Source organism: Dermacentor silvarum, chromosome 9, assembly GCF_013339745.2.
Source record: "Dermacentor silvarum isolate Dsil-2018 chromosome 9, BIME_Dsil_1.4, whole genome shotgun sequence".
NCBI classification, from domain to species: domain Eukaryota; kingdom Metazoa; phylum Arthropoda; class Arachnida; order Ixodida; family Ixodidae; genus Dermacentor; species Dermacentor silvarum.
The window spans coordinates 81,202,850-81,222,199 of NC_051162.1; positions in this window are offsets into that span (position 1 = coordinate 81,202,850).

A 19,350-nucleotide genomic window follows, 5' to 3' on the forward strand; every position below is an offset into this window, starting at 1 on the left:
ATTTCGTTTGTTGAATTCAATTAAGAACTGCAGATAGTTACCCCTATGCTGTCCTGGTGTCATTGTTTGTTGGTTTCTTACGATATGATTATATACGTATGTATTGTTTCTATTTAAACGTTTTCCTGGAAACCTGAATTATCGTGTAGTGCATGGTCGAGTGGTTAGATCATTAGACTGCTGTGCTGAGCGAACAGAGAGAGAGAAAAGTTTAACGATACGAAATGCAGAGACGTGGCCTGAGGGAAAGAAGGAGGAGCATGATAGATGACGATATACATTCAGACCAACTGGAGTCCCTTGAGTAAGTGGCGCTCTTTTAATGTGCCGCTCTTTAATGACACTCTTTCCGGCCCACATCAGTCACAGTAGATGCGGGACTAGGTATGCACTGCTCTTCAATGAAACTTTTTTGATGCCAATTGGGGTCGCTGGTTGCGTGCGCTGCTCTACAATGACAAACAATTGAAGACTTGTTTGAACTTGCAGAATCACAACCCAATTTCCATGGAAGCTGTTTCTTTCGTGCGGTTGTAATAAAACTTTCAGTTGCCTGTAATAAGTCACACACTCTAAAATATTCTCCTATGTGACTGGTCCGTTTGAAAACCTTGGCAGCATATAGCGTTTTCAGGCTCTTGGTAAAGAATGTTTGCAATCGCAGTAGCTCAACATGCATAATACTTTGCGAAAAAAAATTGGCCTTATTATTTCCCTCTTTTTTCGGACATATGATTTTGTTGGAGTTTACAGTTACCTCATGGCAGCATGGTGAATTCAGCGTTGTTCCTAAAAATTAGTTATAACGCTCCGGATAGCCGGCATATATAATCTACTGCTAAGACCTGTAATCTGTCCACGCACTGAACTTCGTTAACACACTACCTCTAACCTGCCTCGCATTTTAAACAAATGTGAGCAATCCGCATTATTTAGTTCCCGAAGGGTACCGTAGCAACTTATAAAAAACTTTGTATAACGGAAGAATAATAGTCAAAATGGAGAGTTCAGTAATTCTTGGCAATTCTTCAAATCTTGCCAGGAAAGTTGAAATTTCGTCACATATTGTGCTGAACATGAACCTTGTTACCAGTAAGCACCAAAGTGGTGCAAAAGAGAGCTATCTCAGCTGATTGGAAAGGAAAGCTGATAATTACGTTATGACAGTTTCGAATTCTTGCCTAAACAATTAGCGAAGACAGTATTTATTCCATCCACATTTACCTTCGCACAAATATATGGCATAGCTTTCCCCCCATTTTCGCAAAATATATTCTCGGTGGTGTTTATTGTTATGTCGGGAAAACGGACTAAAATATGCGCACTCGTAAAACACTGACAACACTCCAAAGCTCCCGCGTACGTGAATTATTCGGAAAATCGCAATACGTCCGCTCATTTCGAACATTTCATAGACATTACTTACTACCTGCTTTTACTTTCAGCGAAGATAAACAAGGTGTCCCTCATTTCTCGTAAATATTGTGCAACGCAGAGTTCTTTCCGGGCATTGGAAAACGTTGCTTAAAAGGGCAGCAGACATCTGGAAATATTTTGTTCCGCTATTTTTGGCAAAATATCTATTTTTCATTGTAGTCCGCCTATGACTGCCAAGATTGATCTTGGTAGAATTTATAGTTATGCAAGCGCTGCTTGCTGAATATTGCGTCGCTCGTAATAGTTTAGTATATGTGCTCCGGAGCACCTGATTACGCAATTTATTGCAGGCGTCATATTCATCTGAAACACTATCAGTTTTGCGTACACATTATCCACGTGCCCCATATTTTTGTCCAATATACAGTTTGTGTAACATTGGGTTTCCTCGTTACACACGGAGACATACAGCCAAAAAGTTCACAATACACATTTTAGCACATGCATAAGAATTATTTACAAAAGGTTATATACAATTTATAGGCATATCACTTTTCACACTGATAGGGAAGAGATTTTCAGCACCTTTGCTAAATGTGTCTTGGTGACTTTTGTAGTTATGTCATGGCAGTAGCCTAAAGTTTGCGGCACTCGTAAAATACACTCGCAACGCTGCGGAGCGCTTGCATGCGTAAATTACTGCAAAAGCTGCAATACACCCACCCACTTTGAACTTTGATACATATTACCCATAACCTAGCCCTTCGTTTCACGAAACACCAACAAGGTGTTTCATTTAGTTCACCGAGGACAGCTCGCGAATGCCTTGTCATGCATGCAATTACCGTAAAAACGAGGTTTCATGAATATTTTGTAAAACTCTTGATAAGCCCAGCAACATGAAAACGTTGGACCACATTTCACTTGATATGCTACATATGAAGACTGTGCAAAATATAGTTCTTTCTGAACATTAGAAAACGTAGCTTTTGGAAACACTTTTTTTACGTTTTTTTGCGAAAGCTGTATTTATTCTACGCCCCTTTAACTTCGCCCACATATTTGAAATAGAGATCCGCCCATTTTTGCTAAGTTAGTTCTTAGAGGCTTGTGTAGTTATTACAGAGCAGAAGGCTAGATTTCGTGCTGCTCGTGTCTCCACTCATAATTCTCCCGCAAATACTTTCATACATAATTCATTGCAAATGCGACAATATAGGCACATATTTCCAACTTTCGGTATACATTAGCCATAAACTTCCAGCCATTTTCATTATATATCAACGAGAGGCCTAATTTTGTTCGCCAAGGACAACGGAGAAAGCAACCAGAAATCTTGTATGACACTTGATAATAAGAGAAGGAGAGAAATAAATCAGAATTAAACATGACAGAAAATAAGAAAAAGCTAGAGTTGTGTACATTTCAGAGAAACTTCTATCTAAACCAGGCACACAAAATATCGTCAGACATTAAACATGACATTCCCCCTATTTTGGCCGAATTCGAAGCTGGTATATTGCGCAGTTTCTTTTAAATTTTGGAAATATAGCAAATAGCGGCTGCACGACACTCTGGAACACTTCATTAAGTAACTCGGTATATAAGCAGCAATGAAGCTACAGAGGTGAAGCACTTAGCTTTCGTCACGTACAACATGTTTTTCATATCAATAAAATTTAAACATCGTGCTTCACATATTTCACCATATAGATTGGGGAGCCACAACTAGATGGCACGTATAAAGTATAAAGTTTAAGGGAAGGTGAGTATTCTGTAATCATTTTCAAAGCACATAGTTACCCTAGATACTTCAAGCTTTATGTACAGGTCACTCACAGAGCCGTTTTTATGTCTCCTAAATAGGAAATCTCCCAATGTTATAGTCTTCCCGCATAAGAGAAAAGCTGCTTAAACGTTTAATTTTTATTTTCATTGCACCGGTAACTTTCCTTGCACCCCTAACTTATACAGACATTTAAAAGTTTGCTTTCGTATTGCCCTTTACATTTTCCATATGTCCATAATATATAAACTTAGTGGGTATTTTATTTTTTTCTATAAAATTCTCAAAATTGGCTCATAGCATTGATGAAAGCTTCTAGTCGCATTAGCAGCTTCGTTGTAAGAAGGCCCTTGAAATTTATCCAATGCCGGACAGAATTGAACCCACGTCACACACGTTGCTCAAGGACAAGCCGATGCTTTAGCAGGCTGCACGCCAAGTCCACTATATGAGTGCCGCTTTTCAGTGAGCATCTTTCGTGCCAGCGTTCTGGCGAGCTAAGCCATGAATGATCTGCGTATGTGCCACTCTTCAATGAATCTTTCGCAAACTTCGGTCCCAGTGTGCATGCCACATTGTGTGCGGCAAGCGAGGGAACCATTGTCAGCGTTCGGATGCACCCACGCGCCACGCTCCTGGTCTCGGAGGCCAAGCAAAGACTTCTCGGCAGCTCTACTAGAGGGCGGAACGCGTGTAGAAAGAAGCGCGTGAGACGAGCCCAACTGCCGCATGACGCGTTTCTTAGCGTTTGCACGCAGTGGCGTGCAATGAAATTTCACAGGCCATGCGGCTGCTTCATGGTGGTGTCACTAGATGGCTCCCAGAGTGTTTAGGGAAGCACGAAATAAAAGTGGCGCTGTAGTACCCGCCTCATGATTATTCCTTTCGACGGTCGCAGTTCGATGTCGCTGTATTGATTCTATGCTAAACGATTCCCACCGGCGGTCATTGCGAGACGGGTTCTGCAGCATTTTATTCAAAATTAGGTTAATGCACACGTGATATAGGGGGTGATGTTGTACTCGGTGTTGGTTTTCGTTTTTGTTTTTTCGAGTTTTGGTGCAATCCGCGTAGTATAGATTCGCCAGTTGTTTGCATTAAAGTTCCAGTTGATAGACAGCGCATGTGATCGTCTCTTGTTTTTCGGCTTTGTCTAGTTCTCGCACTGACAGATCATGAATGTTCATCAATGTAATATCACCTGCCCAGCTGCAAATATACTCAAGAGCCCATGTTGTCTATCCTCATGTCTTTCCAGGCACATATCCAGTGTCTCATAGCCAGAGACCCGATTTCGCGTCACAGCGCTTATATGCAGACATGATTATAAAAAGAGTGTCAAGTTCCCAAATAATGTCAATTGCATTAAGTAACAGGTTGCCCTAACACTCTGTTTAATGTCAGGAAATATAAAGAATTATTTCTAAATTTTCAGTACCCATTCATTCTTTCATTCATTTTATTTGTTCTTCAGAACATGACGTACACAATGCGAAAAGCACTTCGATGATTTTGTCTTGCGCACAGGCTGCTTTGCACCACTGGCAAGGTTTGGAAGTGGTCCCGTGCATGTTCTTTGAACTCAAGTAATTTACATGAGTTACTGTTGGAAATGTGGAACCTAGCTTTTCTCTCAGAGCAAAAACCAAAGCTTCGTCTTCTATCACAGAAATATCCTCACGGTTTCACAGGCGCAACTCGATGCTTCAAAAAAAAAAAAAAAAGGAGCGACAAGCGACATTTTGCTGTATGCAATGATGAACTGCTCGAAATGCAATGATGAACTGCTCGAAATGTGATACCCGGCATTGTCCAATAACCAAGATTTTTTGCTTTTGAATAAAGCTCCGAAAAAATTTTGCTACATAGGCACATTTTAAAAACTGTAAGCACACATAAGTTTTTTGTAAATTGCGTGAAATGTGTCGATACCTCTGTAGTGTACTGTGATCATTTTTAAGTCCATCCTCTTCAGCAGGATGTTATTGTAAAGAAATGAAAAAATATTTGCTAAAGGGGGCAGTAAAGACAGGAACGGCTGGGATATAGAATGTTCGGCAACCTCGGTGTTTGGAATTTCAAAGTGGGTGCAGGATTTCTAACTTTAATATGAGAACTTAGGCAACATTCTCTGCTATTCAAGCGACTGCCAGTGGCGTCACAGACGGACTTCGAAACCACTGTGGGAAATTGGACATACCAGCTACCACTGTAAAAATAAAATCAGCCAGCGACGTTCTTGACGCAGATGTCGGAAACGCTGCATCATATTGAAAGATCCATAGCGAAGAAAATTAATAACAGAGATTTTTCCCTACTAACACGCACACCATTTTAATTCTCGCGATTCACATTATTGGTTATTAACTTATTGTCCTTGCGATTAACAAAACACATAGTGATATGACATTGAGGATTTAAAGTTAGTTATGCAGTTCTCTTTGTCAGTTATTACCGAGCAGCGGGGCTCTGTAAGATAAATGCGTGCAGCGGAGTTCTTTTTAAATGGCAGTCACCACCATCCTTTTAGTTATAGTCAATATGCGGATCATCATTTCACAATGTGAAGAGAGACCCTGAGAGGGTTAGCGGGTATTGAAGCATTATTATGCGCAATGTGTACCTATTTATGCAATAACATCTGTGAATTTATGCTACCACTGTTGCTGCTATATTTACTAAATTTATGGTCCATTATTCCTTACCTATCTTTTCTATTTTTTGCAACAGGTGCTCAACACAAGTGAACGGCTTTGGGTGTACTGGCAAACTGAGACAAACTCATTCAATATCTCTTATGAAGAACTCACTCTACAAGAGACAGAAACTTGCATTCGAAGCCAAATGGACAGCATTACAGAAAGCTACTATAACTTCACACAGACGATGCTGATGAATGGTGAAGAGTAAGTAGTCTCTCTTCACCTCCGAAATGAACAATAAATATTGCAGTCTGAATGAGGCCACTTTACCATAAGAAAAGTTCTCTTTTTGCTTTTGATGTCTTCTTTTCTGTAACGAAGCGGAAATATATTCCCATATACTCTTAGATACAAGAAAACATAAAGCAGCAGGCTTCACCACACCACACAAGCAAATTACTTGTATGAAGTAGCATTTATTTTTTTTCTTCCGAAATGCACAAGACTTCTTTTTTATTTGTCCCTTCATATCCTCGGCCACGTAATTTTGACTCTAGTTCACCTTAGTAATTTCAAATAACTTCTAATGCAAAATTATGCACTGTTTACCGAGAAAAGCTTACAAAATTTATTTCCTTGAACTTGTTCTTCAGTTCCTCGGCTATGTCATTTTACGAATGCAAAATTTACCCATCTCAAACACATATCTAAATCTAAGGTGCCGCGAGCAGTGGTTGTGTATGACGTGGCTACCTGACCATTCTTTTTTTCTGCACCAAGCAGTTACCAAGTCCTAAAGCTGGTTTCCGTTTCTGGTACAGGGAACACACTCTCCACAAGATCCTTCATAAGACGCTTTCTTTTTACATTTGAGAGGTACTCAAGTGAAAATATTGCTCTGATTAACCAATAGGACGTAACAACTTCGCGCAAGAACTGTGACATTGTGTAACGAGGGCCAATGGCCGAATATACAAAAAATCAGGTATAACACCTGTTAACATGGTTTAAAAAAACACAGAAACGGGTCTCTTTCATCTCTTATCAATATAAAACGCGATACAACTTCCTGAAGAAACAAGTGAGGGAACGATTGACCACCTTTCTTTACTCGACGAAACAAATTTGTCCTTGATGTTCACTCCCACGATGTTCACTCGATGTTCACTTGATGTTCACTCACACCAGATAAACGTGGCAAAGATGCGATGAAATAATTGTATGTGCTTACGTGTGCAATACAGTGCCTGTAGAAGATACATAAATTTCGCAGCGAGAAAAACGTTACAAATAGTGGCACGTGCAAAAATCGACAATGCACGGCCGCCCATGCTTCGCCCATCGCACTTATTTCATCCGTTTTTTCGAGCCAGAGTGACTCGTTCTCAAGATACCTATCCAAAGGCACCACCAGATAAGTGCCAGGTTTTGTGCGCCACTGCATGCTTTCCAAAACACTGGGCGTGGCATTCCAATAGCCATGCCACAGACCAATACCCTTTTGCTTATTAATTTGACTGCCGCTTTTCCCGCAATACTTGTCAGTATTGTCCCGCTAACTGAACATAGCACTGCTTACTCTTGACCAAATAAGATAGCATGCAAGTTATTTATTACTTCAAGTCATTGCTTGTTAGCAATGGTTCACCCAAGGCTGCCCGTCAAGTGTTGCAATTTCACTTGTGCTCGTACCTATACCTACGTTTCTTGATTCCTGTGCAGGTGATTAAACTCGTGCTTAAATTATACAGTGCGCCATGACTAAGCGTAGCTGAACCACAGATTAACGTTGCTTGCGCAAGAAATTATGGTGCGCCCTATTGCGCGCAGGCGCTCCGCAGCGCTTATTCTCCTGTTAATTTCCTGTTTATACTGGGGCATCGCGAAGCTGCCAATGGTAATTTCGCGTGCCGAACAGGCACGTCTGAATAAAGTCATCTTGGATTAATTGCAGCAGCAGCTGTGAACTGCGCTTGCTAGATATAGACAATATGTGCGGTTTCTAAGCGAAAGTTCTTGCATTTACGCATGCAAACAGGATCAGTTCAAACCTGCGCAAGTGTATTTTTTTCATTCATTCACATTTAATGTCGCAGTGACCATGAGTTCAAGGTTGGCGTTTCGCTTAGTCGACTGGAAATACCACCCGAGTTTTTCTATAAAAATACCAGCGCAGATTGAAACCAGCTCGTAGCTTCCATCGTCACTAGGTTATTCAAGAATACATTTATCGATCAAACTGAATAACTATATTATTTTTTGCAAGTTCCTCTTGTTTGTCTTTATACTCCGTTTTCTTAATCCAACTAGAGCCTAATTTTTTGTATTATTTTTTCTGCCTCACAGAAAACAAGTTTGCGCAGGTCTTTGTGGATAGCATTTTGACTAGTGCTAACCACGCTACACCTTGCAGGACAGTGTCTACTTGGTAAAAGGGCGGAATGGAAGTCATGGTATACGATTATTAGGGAGTAATTACTAGCAAGCGTCAAGAATGCAAAAGTGCCGGAAGCACTAGTGCACATATGGTTGCAATTAAGATTGCGTTTGATAGACTGGCAGAAAAGTTGGTGGATAGAGGGAATGAGACAAAACACCACAAAAAACAATTTGTCACTGCTTTCATCTCTCCGGTGGCTTGACAGGTTGAACGAGCACCAGCACGAAATAGTCTGTTCCTTTCGCGTGTAAAAAAAAAGCGAACGGCACTTAATAAAAAAAAGTGCACAACTTCAGCCGTAGTGCGTACAAAATGTGTTGCGCAGCCAACACTGGCCGAGGAAGTACGGTCGTCCAGCAGGATGCCTTCAACAATGTTCATGTAGACATTGGCACAGGCTATATTGTCCACGGTGCATACTTCTAGGTGCTCGTCCACAATTTGCGCAAGGCAAAGCAGCTGGTCTGATGGCACTTGCAAAAATCCCCTAGTCTTTATTTCGGTCAGTGCACTTGGCTCTCGGGAGGTGCTCCTCAATGTTTGAAGGCAGTCCTTGCAGCTTATTTTAGCAAACTTTCTTGCAATCTAGCTACCAAGGTAGTCCAAAATGCAGTCCTTAGTTGACCCCAGACGATTGATATCTTGCATGCACTCAGCCGGCTCCAGTAGTATATCGTCCAAAAGAACTACCAGGGTATCAATCTGAAACACAAATATCTTGCTCTATCACTCAATGAGTGACATGAGTGAGAAATTTTAAGCACCAGAAAGCATAATAGATCTTCCCTGCATTTAAAACGAGACGTGTTTGCCGTTTGCACCAAATGGCTAGACAATCATTGTCACATTTCTATACAGTGCACAGCTACTCTGCAAGTTGTTTTGGTCATCATCATCATCATGCAAGTTGTTTTGGTGTGTGTTATTAAATAATTTACTTGGTTAGCAGTAGGTTCTTTATGCTGAAAGAGATCTTGCATTTTTAAGAGTAGGCGTGGCCCGGGCCATCTTCATTTTAGTCAGCGCTATCACTTTTTCATTTGGATCATTAAGCAAAAAGTAATCATGTTCATTGGAAATGCCGCGCTTCAAGTAAACCTCTAAAACACAGACACTGTCGCGATTTATAAAAAAAAAACATCAGGAATGGGGGCTTACCGCACTGAATTTGGGGACTTCATGTTTGCCTTCATGATGCATGGATCTATAGTGAGCATCTCGCGGCTCGATAGCTTCTGAATGGTTTCCTGCATGCCACGTTTTTCATTTGCCTGCGCCTTCGCTTCTGCGAGCTTCCGCTGACACGAATGAAGTTGTTGCTTCCCACTGCGAAGTTAGGCCATCACCCTTTGCAGCTCTGAGGCAAAGCAAACGGCGTACTCTGTTAGGCACTCTGAATCAGCACCGCCAAGACGATTGATAGTTCGTACTTTGCAAAGAGTGACCAAGAACGAATATCGTAATGAGAGTGATGCCAGTTTGCCTGCGTAGTGAGGAAGTACAATGCTCCAAAGGTATGTACCAGACTTACCGTGAATTTCTTATTCGGCTGCATCGGTGACGTCTGCAGTTGCGACGGCCGCAACTTCGGCTTCAGCGCAGTTTGAAGATACCGCTCGCCACCTTTTTGCAAGTGGGCGCCGTGTCGGTGCATGCAAACGTTCTTTGGGCTTAGACACAGGTACGCCTTGGAAAAACCACGGAATGGCGTCTTCTACCAGTTTGGGTCGATCGCGTGGCAGTACACGTTTCCATTCACTGTACACACGTCCGCACAAATAATGTCTCCGGCATCAAAATGTTTTTCGCACACGCGAAAGTACTTCGATGCAAACGAGAACCCGGCAGTCTCTTTTCGCGGGATTGCTCGCTTCCACCTGTCGTGTAGTTCCGGGTTGGCTGGTAAACAGAACAGGGAGACTTTTTCTTCGACGCCCTTGTATCCGGAGCGGCAGCCTGGCTCACAACAAGTGTTAGGCATCACTGCTATGGCGAATTACGAAGTGTCGATGTCACTACAAGGAGAGACACGTTCAGACGAAACAAAAAAAGTTCTCGCAGTTTCACCTGAAAGGCGAAGCATCAATTGCGATAGCAAATTTGTAGAGAGCTATACGGAGTAATGATATTAGCTTTATCAGCTGTATAAACTTAGACATGCAGCAGCACCGGCAACACGCAGAACTGTTGTCGACGCCGTCGGCGTTTTGCCCCCGTTCGCTCAAAATGCGTGCGGCGTTGGTGACTGTTGCCAGAGCCTCTTATATCAATAGGCACTTGGTGCCACAGCTAAACGTCGCCTCCCTTCCCTCCCCCTCCCCCCCCCTCCCCCACGGCCTCTCGCGCGTCGGAAGAAGGCGCGTTTGCTCTACATATATGGTGATTGTAGAGGAGGAAAGAGACGCCTACTTCTGCAGCCCTTAAGGGAGCACGGCGCAGAACGCGCGTTTGTTCTCCGCCGTGCGTTCACTCCCCGTGAAATAGCGCGTCCCTCGCGCCCTTTCACTCGCACATACAGCGTTCGGCGGCGCGCGGCGACGATTTCATCTCCATTGACGTCATACGGAACCTCACGGCGACGGCGACGGCGACGCCGACGGCAGAAATCTGCTTTTGAGTGTCCATATAATTGCTATCGCAATAAAACAACCACGCACAACAGCACACCGCGCCGACACTCCGCTTTCCGGCGGCAGCGGCCGCCTTCCCCGCTCTCCCATAGCGTTACGCGGGAGTTTCATGACCAGGAGAAAAGTATTGAAGGACCCTGGTAATTCTTAATAATGAACTAACACTCTCCCTATCTACAGCCAATAGGGCAACGTCATCGGCATAAGCTAGAACATGGACTTCAGACGATTCTATCTTAAACCCCCTGATTTCTGTACTATTAAGTATTTTTCTACAGAGCGGCTCCAAGAATAAAGCAAAAAGGAAATGACTTAACGGACAACCCTGTCGAACGGAAGACAGTACTTGTATGCGTTGTGAAAGTTCACCATTTACATTTAAGTTGGTACACAAGCTTTGATATGCCATTTTGATGCCTTTACATATGACGGAACCGAGTCCAACATAAATAATTACCAAGAACAGAACACTATGTCGTACCATGTCACAAGCCTTAGCAAGATCTATTTGGAGCATCGCTACTTTGAGGAGAGCGCTATCACCACATTCTAAAATGCTTCTAGCTACATGAATATTTGTAATATTTTCCTACCTCTAATGCGGCATGTCTGGTGTGGCCCAACTTCTGTATATGCTCCTGCAGCCTTGCTGCAAGAATTTTAATTAAAACCTTGTATTCAACATTTGTCAACGTAATTGACCTGTATCCCGTTACCTTACGTAATATATTACCATCTTTGCCTTTTGGGATTATTACTATGTGCGCACGACTGAACTATGGGAGTAAAGTTCCCTGCTCGAACGCCTCGGAAAATACTTCGTGCAATGCTGTTGCCACATCCGTCTTAAACGCCTTGTAAAATGTCGCGGTAATCCCATCCGGACCAGAAGATTTGCCCGAGCTTAGTTCCCCAATAGCCCTCACAATTTCTCGCATACCAATATCCCTTTCCAATAAAATTGTTTCCTCTTCGTCTAACATCGGCATCTCTGCCAGAACTCATCCTCGTAGCCCGGCACCTTTGGCTCACGACAAGCAAATAACTCTCGATAGTAACTTTCAAATGCCGTCATGATAACTTTCTGTTCTCTCGATATCTTACCATCATATTCTATTTCTAATATATCATTTCCTCGAGCGTACGCCTTTTCATCTGACGAAGCTCGCTTTGTTGGTACTTCCCCCGCAAGATATTTTTCAGCTCGTGCACGTATAATTGCACCTCTGTATTTATCTTCTTCTAAGCTTTCCCGTTTTTAACGTCTTGCAGTTCTTGCGACGAAACACCCGGATGAGCTGTTTCAATTCGCACCAAGTCTTCCAGCTCTTGCCGCTGGTCCTGTTCCTGTTTTTGAGCTTGATACTTCATGTGCCCACCTCTTTCAATTGCGTTCAATTTTACCCTTTGTTTAAAAATCCCATTTTTCTGCGGCACTGTACAGTGTGTCACTAAAAAAACTGCTCGATTTCTTTCTTTGTTCTATCTAAAAAAACTTCATCACTGATTAGCTCAGTGTTCAATCTCCACCTTTCCCATTCAAGTTTCTTTCTTGCTTTTGGCCTATATCAAACCTCACTATACATGATCAATAAACAGCATCAACATCGTAGTTCTGACATAGAGGCTCAATCTCTGAACATACGTACACACCATCTAGTCGTGCATGACTGGTGCTTTAAAAGTGAGTGAAGTGTTGGCGACTTCTACCCCTTGCGAACTGTGCCACCTCACATAAAGAAAATTTGCTCACACATTCCTTAAGAAATGCAGCACTTTCATTATTTATATCAGCAGTGGTTGAACGGTCTTCTTCATTAAGGACACAGTTAAACTCACCCAACGCAATCACACACCTTTCGCAATCAAAATATGCACTCAGTTCACGAAAGAACAAACATCTTTCATGCGGCTTTGTAGGTGCGTAGACACACATAAATCTTGACTTTGTCTCCCCGTAAATAAGATCACATAAAACAAAACGTCCTTGCAAACAGCTTGTATCCGTTTCCACGACAATAAAAATAGAATTCTTAACAAACAAGATACACCCGGCTGATGTTCACACCACATGGCTCACGCATACATTGTACCATAAAGAAAATGTGCTACCAACCTGTCGGTCGCTTCCTTTCTTCTAACCTTAGTCTCCTGCACCGCAAGCAGCTCTCGGTCTCTTTCTTGCATGATGCGTTTCACCTGATATTGCTTGCTACCTCCAGCAGCGGGGCCCACTCCTGCAGGAGTTCCGCCGCCTGGGCCTCCCCTCTGGCAAGGAGGAAGATCTCCTCTTCCCCGGCCGACACCACCTTTCTGCACTTCGAGGCGTCGTGGAGTTCCTTGACTCGTCAGGGCTCTCCGCACGCCTCTAAGGGCATTTCTACAAGCGGGAAGGCCTCACGGCCTCCCACCCCACCCCGGGCCTGACTGGCCTGGCACAACACCCCTGCAGACTCTGCAGCACACCAAGGCCTTCCATCTCGGCCTGATACGTGCCGCCTATGCCTGCCGGTTTTGCTTCGCCCAGCCATGGCGACTCCACTCTATCCCTTCTTTCGCTCCCACTTACCCCTCCCCGTTGGCGCTGAGCCGTGCTCCCTCAAGGGCTGCAGAAGATAGCGCCAACCTTTCCCTTTCCCTCAAGAACCACTTATCATCATTGCTTGCGATTAGACCCCGACACCGTACATTGAGCGTACCGACGCGTAATGGCGCAGGCATTGGCGGAAAGTTTTCATACTTCCAGGGGGGGGGGGGGGGGGGGAGGGGGCTGGGGCCCGACCAGCTTTCCGAAACCTCCCCATATATATATATATATATATATATATATATATATATATATATATATATATATATATATACATCCTCTGCTAACAATTTTGTATTGCTAGCTTCATGACGAACGCAATTATATCGACACTTCAGGGAAATTGTGGCGGTTATCGTCGCCGTGATGTTCCGCGTTCAATCCAAAAGCCGTATACATGAGCGACCCATACCCTATGGGTGCGGGAAAAAGCACGTAACAGTGAGCCGAAAAGGATGGCGGCATCATGGAATTATTTCCCATGCGCACAATATCCGGGTTAGTTGTAGGTCATGTAATCGAACGTGAATGGGAAGGAGAGCACGCGTCTTCTCCTCTAGCCCTGCCGTAGCTGTGAATCACTGTGCGCGGCTGACGCTTATGGGGCCCGCGTGCCATATCTAATTGTTGGTAATCATTGGTCGGTGCAATGATAAAGGGCGACCAGGGATGGCTGCTAAATTCATGTGCGCTGTGTTCCTTGCCCCTAGTGTTGCAGAGTTAAGAGACAGAGGTCATCGCAGATCATTCACATAGGCCGTCAGTATAGTGGACATAAAAATAGGCAGATAATGATGATGAATCTTATTTTCAGAGTTGCGGTGAATCGTGCGGCTGTACGAACCGTTCGCCTCCGCTGCCGGCGTTCTTTACAATGCTTGCGTTGTGAAAGCGAGTGCTCGAGGTCATCCAGTGTGGTATTTACAGGTTTACATGGTCCGTGCTTACTGCGTGCACTATGCTTACTATTTAAATTTTAGGTGAATGTTTACTACCATTTATATGGCCACTATAACTAGCGTATAGACTCGTGTAAGGGCCACACTTTTCTGTCGCGATTTTGACGAGCCTTTCATGGGAGCGGGCCATTTGACCTCATTTTTCCAACTACGAGTATGAAATCCACCGTAAACCTCCGCGATCGCCTCCTCTCGACATCCAGTAGCGACGCGCGAAAGTACGCTGCGCGCGACAATTCATTGTTGAGCCCGATCAGAATCTGCGCACGGAACGCGATTGCTTCTCGGTTGGATGCCTTTTTTTAAATATTGGCTGTCAAGTTATGAGTGCGGCCCTTACACGGGTGCGATCCTTACACAGATTTACACGGTAAGAATCTTCCTTCGTGTAATTGTCTTCTACTTCGCTATCACCAATACTGCTTCGCCTTCCCGGCCAAACTGCACTCTTCTTATTTTTTAGTACATTGAGTCCGAGTATAAGCGCTGTTGGGCATGACTTCTAGACTTCTATTTATTCTAATTTTAAGTGAATCCGGCTTGGCATCATTTCGGTTATTGAGTGAATTCTATATACAAGGTGTTTCAGCGAACAGTTTCCAAAATATTTAAAGGTGGTATGTGGCAGATAGTACAATTCTAGTTCACGAGCTCGTCTACTCGAAGAAGCGGGGCAATACTTGCCCCCAAAAAATAGAAATGCATAATAGACTAATTAACAAAATTAACCAAATAAGTTTATTATCTTATGGCGCATGTTGCAATTTACAAATTCTAGCCGTGGAGTGCGGATCCACTTTGATTTAAATCTCAGGCTGACACCAGTGTCGAGATATTAATTCTCTAACTTTGCGGAGAAATACATTGGCGTGCCAGTCACTTTCTCAACAAACGTCGTTCTGTGCATTAAAGCACAAAAGTATGAAAACACAAAAATTATGGGATTTTACGTGCCAAAAGCACGATCTGATTATGAGGCGCGCCGTAGTGGAGGACTTTGGAATAACGTAGACCACCTGGGGTTCTTTAACGTGCACGTAACGTATCTAAGTATCCGGGTGTTCTAGCATTTTGCCCCATCGAAATGCAGCCGCCGTGGCCGCGATTGGATCCCGTGACGTCATGCTTAGCAGTCCAACACCATGGCCACTAAACAACCACGGCTGGTAAGCGCAAAAGTAACTGGAACGCCAATGCATTTCTCCGCAATGTTCGGGAAATAATATCTCGAAACTGGTGCCATCCTGAGAATTAGTTCCTAGTGCATCTACCTTGCGAATTCCACGGCTAAAATTTGTAAATTGCAGCACGGGCCATAAGGTAATATGTTAAAGACCTAATTGGCGATTTCTTTAATAGTCGATTATGTATTTCAGTTTTTTGTGCAAGTAATGTCCACCTCTTCGAGTAGACCAGCTCATGAACTAGAATTGTGCTATCTGCCACAGGCAACCTTTAAAAAATTTTTGAAACTGTTCGCTGAAACACCCCGTATTTATGGCCTCTACATGCAAGATGCGATGTTTCCATCCCTGATGCCTAAATGTTGTAAATAATTAGAAGAGCTTTCTTATTTGATTTTCTCGCCAGTCCTTAGCATTGCCTACTGGTAAGAGAATCAATATTGAGACACATACCACTCACGTGCTTTTCACGCGCCGTTGATAGAAGTATGTGCCGAAGGGGTCACTGAAGTCTGCAGCTTTTTTTGTGTCAAAAAAGCACGCAAAGTAATTTGAAGTGAGGTGAACATACATCAACATATTCATTCTCTAGGTATAGGCTATCCATTTATATAGTTGGCTACCTCCTTCTCTTTAAACAATATAATAAACTTTGTCCTTTGTATATATTTAAATGTATTGAGTCTGTGCGTGGTGCTCGCAGATAATTTTTTTTAATGTTAAAGTGAGAAAACACGGACGAGGTAGCGGCCGCTGGTGCTTCTAATGCGCTTGTCCTCCTATTGTCAAGATTTGCCGAAATAAAGCGAAAGTATAAATTAAAAGCCGTGCACGTCCGCGCCAACAATGTAGCAGTAAGCTTTTAGCCACAACAAAAGTGAAAATGTGGAGGCAACGCAAGAGAATCCTCAAATTATGTGGTTAACAGAACTCCGGTAATGACATTTTAGGGGCGGGGCTCAGCCCCCCCCCCCCTCCCCCGGGAAAATTCCGGAGGGGGCTCGAGTCCCGGAGCCCCCCCGTAGTCGGCGCCTATGGGCGCAGGTATACTAATCATACTGACTGTAAGCGCTAACCAACAGTACAACGCTTACCGTGGCTCTACACTGCAGTGTGAATACCGGGGTGTTACTTGTCGCTTCTCTAACCCCGAACCGGTGACGATGACGCCGACCGGACTTCGCCGTCGCCATGAAGTTCCGTTTGACGTCAACGGCGATGAAATCGTCGTCGTGCTACGGACGCTGTATGTGCGAGCGAAAGGGCACGAGGGACGCGTGCTTTCACAGGGAGTGCGCGTGCTTACACAGGGAGCGAACGCACTTCGGAGAGCAAACACGCATTCTGCACCGTGCGCCCTGAAGGGCTGCAGAATAAAGCGTCTCTTTCCTCCTTTCCATATATAGAGAGCAAAGGCGACTTTTGGCGTCGCGCGAAAGGCTGTGGGGGGACGGGAGGGACGGAGGGGTGGCGACGTTTAGCTGCGGCACCAAATGCGTATTTATATAAAAAGTTGTCGCAGTTTCACCTGAAAGGTGAAGCATCAATTGCGATAGCAAATTTGTAGAGAGATATACGGAGTAATGATATTAGCTTTATCAGCTGTATAAACTTGGACATGCAGCAGCACCGGCAACGCGCCGAACTGTTGTCGACGCCGTCGGCATTTTGCCCGCGTTCGCTCAAAATGCGTGCGGCGTTGGTGACTGTTGCCGGAGCCTCTGATATAAATAGGCACTTGGTGCCGCAGCTAAACGTCGCCTCCCTTCCCTCCCCCTTCCCCCCCTCCCCCACGGCCTCTCGCGCATCGGAAGAAGGCGCGTTTGCTCTACATATATGGTGATTGTAAAGGAGGAAAGAGACGCCTACTTCTGCAGCCCTTAAGGAAGCACGGCGCAGAACGCGCGTTTGTTCTCCGCCGTGCGTTCACTCCTCGTGAAAGAGCGCGTCCCTCGCGCCCTTTCACTCGCACATACAGCGTTCGGCGGCGCGCGGCCACGATTTCATCTCCATTGACGTCATACGGAACCTCACGGCGACGGCGACGCCGACGGCAGAAATCTGCTTTTGAGTGTCCATATAATTGCTATCGCAATAAAACGCCGCGCGCGTACGGTGCGAACGTAGGCAGAACGCCGATGGCGTCGACAACACTTTTGCGCGTTGCTGGTGCTGCTGCATGTCTAAGCTTATACAGCTGATAAAAAAAGTTGTCGCAGTTTCACTTAAAAGGCGAAGCATCAATTGCGATAGCAAATTTGTAGAGAGCTATACAGAGTAATGATATTAGCTTTATCAGCTGTATAAACTTAGACATGCAACAGCACCGGCAACACGCAGAACTATTGTCGACGCCGTCGGCGTTTTGCCCGCGTTCGCTCAAAATGCGTGCGGCGTTGGTGACTGTTGCCGGAGCCTCTGATATAAATACGCACTTGGTGCTGCAGCTAAACGTCGCCTCCCTTCCCTCCCCCTCGGCCTCTCGCGCGTCGGAAGAAGGCGCGTTTGCTCTACATATATGGTGATTGTAAAGGAGGAAAGAGACGCCTACTTTAGCAGCCCTTAAGGGAGCACGGCGCAGAACGCGCGTTTGTTCTCCACCGTGCGTTCACTCCCCGTGAAAGCGCGCGCCCCTCGTACCCTTTCACTCGCACATACAGCGTTCGGCGCGCGGCGACGATTTCATCTCCATTGACGTCATACGGAACCTCACGGCGACGGCGACGGCGACGCCGACGGCAGAAATCTGCTTTTGAGTGTCCATATAATTGCTATCGCAATAATAGTATCCTTACTCTGTATAGCTCTCTACTTATTTGCTATCACAATTGATGCTTCGCCTTTCGGGTGAAACTGCGACATTTTTTTTTGTTCGCACTACGAGGCCTAACGAAGAGTTTAGACAGTTCCACTGTTAAAAACTTCGCTCCCTACCATCAGAAGGAACTGTCTGCTCCAGACGCTGAGGAGCCCCATTCATCATCATCAGCGACGGGCGCAAAGCGCACGCAGCGGAGCAAGTCAAGCGCGGGAAAGCGCCCGTATGCGGCCATGGAGTAAGAAATACCCAACGTCTTTAGCGCAACAAGCAGGACTTGCACGAGTAATTGCAAATGACGTCACATAGCCGGTGGCAACGGCGAACCACTGGTTTCTAAAGACGGGCAGAATAAATAGGCTCAGTGCGTCGAGACTGACAAGATGATTTTTTTTTATGGAACGTCGTGACCCTGAAGATGGCCTGACAGCGGGAGTGTCGAGCTTTTCCTGCGCTCAGAAAAGTAGCACGAGCACGCGCAACGACGCATCAAGTGTGACATGCCACGTCAATAGAACGTAAGATGTGCACGCTGGTATCTTGGTGACACGGAGATAGGTACCACCATCGCCGTGATGAAGTAAAACACTGAAAGATGGAGGGTCATGGCGGGTATCAAACGACGATGGTCGACTGCCTTGTGTGTATTTGAGATGACGGGACGAATGCCAACCCCGTTCCATAAAAGCCGCTTAGCCCGTAGTCATGCGAGCTTCAGTGCATTGGTTCGCGGTACCTGGAATAGGTCGAATGTGGGGGAGGAGGATCAAACATTTCATGCTCCAGGCGCTGAGCCGTGCTCCCTCAAGGGCTGCAGAAGATAGCGCCAACCTTTCCCTTTCCCTCAAGAACCACTTATCAGGGCGACATACGGCGCAACAGGGATGTATCTCTACGTTCACCATATCATCGCGTACGATGCCTTGA